The sequence below is a fragment of the Lycium barbarum genome, chromosome 6 (genome assembly GCF_019175385.1).
Source record: "Lycium barbarum isolate Lr01 chromosome 6, ASM1917538v2, whole genome shotgun sequence".
NCBI classification, from domain to species: Eukaryota; Viridiplantae; Streptophyta; class Magnoliopsida; order Solanales; family Solanaceae; genus Lycium; species Lycium barbarum.
In genome coordinates, this window is record NC_083342.1 from 4,894,554 (window position 1) to 4,900,022 (window position 5,469).

Sequence of the window (5,469 nt, forward strand, 5' to 3'; positions counted from 1 at the left end):
TTTTAATTCATTTAAATATAAGTGTCAAATATTATAAAAAGTTAAGAGTGTAATGCAAGACTACATCGATAATTTAAAATAAAATTTCTAACTTAAATTGATAACAATGCAAATTCCAAACATACAAACTTGAACGACTTACATTGCAAAATCAAATCAAAACAAACAAACTAACATTGCAAAATGAAAACATACAAACTTGAAATTTGAAACTTGAAATTTGAATCTTGAAAGCTCAAAATTCAAATTCTAACGAAGAGTTACATATGCATTTGGGTGTTTCTGACCCAAGTGGCGGACCAAAGTATCAACCGGCCCGGTCCGGACCTATGGTTCATATTTCGTAGACAAATTCTACATCGAATCGTATCTTCTTCTAATTTATCATAATACTTCCACACTGATACACTCCTTGAGCTAGAGGGGGAGGATTATCATTGTCCATTAAATTTAAATTTTGAAATTTGAACTTAGAGGTTGGAAGGGAGAGATTTAGAATGAATATATTCACCCCCACCCACCACCACAAAGCAGTTGGTGTTGCCGAGCTTGCTCTCTTCTTGCACCATTTGTTACCTCTTTTAACTTTGTAATGAATGTAATTATACTTTGGCTACTGGATGGACTGATATTTGCACAAAAATAGCTCCAAATTCCCTGAAACACACAAATAACTCTTCCAAAGTTGCTGTAACTACCAAGACTTATACTTCCAGTTGTGTTGAATCTTGATGCCTGCAATTCTTCCTGCTGGTCATTATTGATACTAACTACTACTAGGTTGTTGTATGGACTCGTAAAATCATCAATTTGCACAAAGCGGCTCCAATTTTCTCTCTGAAAAATCAACTTGACCATCGCTTCTTGATTGTTTTAAATCGCAGATTTGGGATTTAATTGGTTAACCAGAGCTTGCTGCTCTTCACCCGCTCTTAAGTTGATTATTTCGAACTTCTCTTCGGTTCAGCAGTTCAGACTCAAATTTCTTCTCCATTGAGACAAATGCAGGTTCGTTCTCCTTCAGCTTATTTTTAAATCTGAGCACATCAAAAGCAGATTCTAATTAGTAAAAGAAGCTTATGAAACTAAATTATACATATGGAGAGATTAACCGAGTCCTAAAGCTAACTGAATTATTTTGGCAGAGAGAAATGTAGTATACTAACTAAAGTAGAGCCTCTTAAACAAGAACACTAACCAGAGTATCAAAATTATATCTTTTAAACTCAATGGGATACGAGATTATTCATATTATAATTTATTCTATTTCCCTAAATCATCAACACATATAGTATGCTCTTCTGTTAGCTTATGCCCATATCTGTTGTGCAACATTCTGGAGCATGTCTTTATTTATTATCAATTCACCATGTAAATGGCGAATTACTTGTCAAATCAGACAAGGCTTGATTCAAGCTATTGTTAGTTTTCCTTCTGAACAATCTCTTAGCTTAATAATATCCTCATCTACAAATAGCAGAGGCCTCTGACTTTGGAAATGCAACATGAAGCACTCAAAAGTGATTTCACCAGTGTAATTAAATGCCAAAATTCCTAAGCCTCAAAGTTAAAACAGAGATCTCGTCACCATTATTTTTCCTTCTTTGAAGTCAAAATTTGAGGGTGCAAGAGCAACAACCTGATTGTCACATATAATACATCATGCCATAATCCTGCAAAGCTCTAAAACTTTGAATTGGACAATAGAAGTTTCAACTTCATTAATAACGGATAGTAAAGTTCACGTGTGCATATAAAATTTAGGTTCCTGAACATTACGCTAAAAGAGATAAACCAGTTATTCACTAAGTCACACTTCACTATGTTTATTTTTGGAAATCTTCTAATTTTGTTGGACGATAAGGTAGATACATAAGTTATTGTTCACGTGTTTTTTTAGAAACTTTAATGTTTTGCATCCTTTCTGGTAAATATGTTGAGATCTTGTGTTTCTTCTTTAGAGATTATTCTTTGTTACTAAATTGACATAAATGTTTTTTACTAGCTCAAGAATTTGAAGATGGAAGAATCTATAGTTCAAGAAAGTGAGGAGCAAGTTGAAGTTCAAGAGAGCTTTTATTTCGTTAGGGGTCATGTAAAGACGATATCTTATGTATATATGATGCAATTTTTCTTTTTAGGAGTTGGTCAAGATGATGTCATACAACTTGGGTATGGTAGATCTTTCTTTAATCAGTTCTTTGTTTTAACAATGAAGTTTTATATGGAATATTAGTTATTTAGTGGGAGTATTTTTTTTTGGATCCGCCTGTGTATGAAATAATAATAATTATTCAGTAGTATAAATTTTCTTATAACATCAAATATTTAAATGGCCATAAGCGACAGAAAATGTGGCCGCTAAAGGTTCCTCTACAGGTCGAATTAGTTATTGTTGTTAATGATTTTAACGATCAGATGACAAATTAGCGAAGGGAAAATTCGGTCACTAAAAAGGACATATAACGGCTGGACTCATGCTTTCGCTAAATGTACTTTCAACGACCGGATTGAAAGTCGGTCGTTAACCTTTAAAGTCGGGCTTTTAACGTCCAGTCACGACTTGATTTTTGTCGGTCGTTAATGACTTTTGGCAACCAGGTTTGGACTTTTAACGACCTAATTTCCCCACGCTAAAGTCCTTTTTTCCTGTAGTATCACAAGTGAACAAGTGAAAGTGCATGATACGCTCAAATTACACCTATTAATGGTATAATGTGGACGTTGTCAAATATAGTAACCCAACAAGGTTGGGGTCGAATCCCACAGGGAATATGGTGTGAAAAGGTTACTAAAGTCGTAGATGCTAAGTTCTAGGTCTAATGTCTTAATCCGATGATTTTGGTAAAAATTGGTTGTTCTATAACTAATTTCTAAACTATTGCTTTGGTGGAAATTTATGGTAAAAGAAACTAAGGTTGTGTCCCCTTTAGATAGGGTGTAGGATCATGGGTATTGATCTTGATATACTTCTAATGGATTATTATATGAATGCACTTAATCTCTATGTGAATCTTTACTATTTCCCAATAAATAAAGATTATGTCTTTCTATGATTTTTCCAAATATAAGAAAGTAACCATGAAGAACGATTAATCACGCCAAGTAGATTCTTCTTATTCCTAAGTGAATTTATTAAACAAAGTTTAAAGCTTTGAGTTCTTGTTAATTATTCTTACCAACCCTAGTTATTTTCCCAAATAAATTAGGGTTTATGGCTTTAATCAATGTTTGCAACCATTAATTATGAATGAAGAATGAAGAATAACTAAACCCTAATAATTCATTAATTGTATATCAATCACAAACCCAATCACAACACACATCATTGGGTTCACAACCCTAGTAAGGGAATTTAGTTACTCATGACAAAGAACAAGAAAAGAAATTGAAGAATTCATGATTGCTTACTTTGGAATGAAAAACGAATTGACAATACTTGAATTGATGTTTGAATCTTCAAAAACTAGAGAGAATTTAATGTTCTAAGTTAAGAGACAAAAATATAATGAATGATGTCTATTAAAAACCCTACAATGACTTTTTATAGGTTTTGGAAATACACAAGTTACAGATTTGCACTTTGGTCATGTCATGGCTAAATACGGTCCGTAAATCACTTTACAGACCGTAAAAATGGTTTACGCCCACGTCGTTCTCTCAGTTGTGTGCAATAACCTTCCAAAATACGGACCGTAAAGTGGTTTACGGTCCGTAAACTGCTTGATCGTCTTTCACTTTGACAATCTCAGACTTTCTGCCGATGCTTGAATGACTAAATACGTGATGGAATACGGACCGTAAACTGAAAGACGGTCCGTAAACTCAGCTCGTAAATCACCATCTTCTCAGCTTGACTTTCTGTTTCTAGGATCCTTTAACACGACCATGGAATACGGCCCGTATTGTAGAATACGGACCGTAAACTTCAATTTACGACCTGGTTCTGCACTTCAACTGTGATTGTGCCGAATCTGTTCCTTTACCTGCAAAACACTAAAAACCACGTAACATCACATAGGCTTGCTTAAAAACAAGTAAAACTTATAATCAAAAAGCATCGATTGTGGCGTAAAATCACGCCACATCAACACCCCCAACTGAAAGTATTTGCTTGTCCTCAAGCAGGCCATACCACAACGACTCAATCTAACACTTAAATATCATAGAATAACAATGTCTACATCGGTTTTGATTTGCAACTTGTGGCATGCATGTTTTCCTTTCTACTGACCACCCCAACTGTCTATTGTAAAGCAATATACGCAACTTAAGAACGTTATGACCAACCATGAAGCTTCGATACATGACATTACATTATCAAACATGCTAATGTGCACACAAACGCTACTTTTGGCAGTCACTTCATTTTGTTCAATTCTCATCCTTATGCCCTCACATAGACCAAAGAATGTCCCAACACACATATACAACAAGAATGGGACGAAGATGAAAGAGAAGAGAAAACACTCGACACTCAAAAAGAGTTCATATCTACACATGCAAATACCATAGGCTTGCCCTTATTTTCTATGTTCTCATCCTAGGTTCGTTCGGTTGTGATCACATTAGGACTTGTTTAGGCTTGTAATGTAGGCTTAGGGACGGATAGGATACTTTTTGGGTATTAGTGACTCACCCTCCTTGACACTACGACATCTCTTTACCTTGATTCACCTATTTTCTTTCCAACTCTTTTATTTTCTTTCACGTTTTCGACCTCGATGTGGTTTTATTCCTATCCAACTAGCAATTCTTTTTGTGTTTCAATTTTCTGATGATTTTTTTTTCAACTACCACATCGACTCTCTATTAGCAAATTCCACCACCCCCAACCTTTGTTCTCAACATCTGCTTCACATTTAATTCACCCCTAACTTAGGCGCTTGGCATCGTCTATCTAGTAGCATCAAGGAGGGAACGGGTGCGAAGATGGGTAAATTTCACAACGGGTGAGGTTTCATTCGGCTAACCAAGAAAAAGGGTCAAAAAGGCTCAAACAGGGACACTAGTGATATTTTTAGCTTTTGGAGAGGCTTATTTAGGCACAATGACTTATTTACACAAAGAAAGCCTAAGATCATTTCACAACCAAACTAACTTTCGTATTTCAAACAAGACCAACCAGGCAAGTTCTAGATTATACATGCGTAAACAGAATTAAACTAACAACTCACACACACATCGGCATAAGGACAATCATTTTTTTTACACTTGTGACCTCCTAAGTAGTCATTCATCACACACAACACCCCAATAATCACAATGTCATATAAAGAATCAATCATGTCAGACAATAACTGTTCTAAGTATGCATTTTTCCAAAAAATAAATAAATCTGAGGGGTCCAAATTTTCAACAAACTACAACACATGCCATCAGTTACAAAGTAACACCAAATAAGTCAACATTATTCTATTCAACCTAAGCAACATCCTACACATGTCAGTTTCAACAAAATAAAACCCC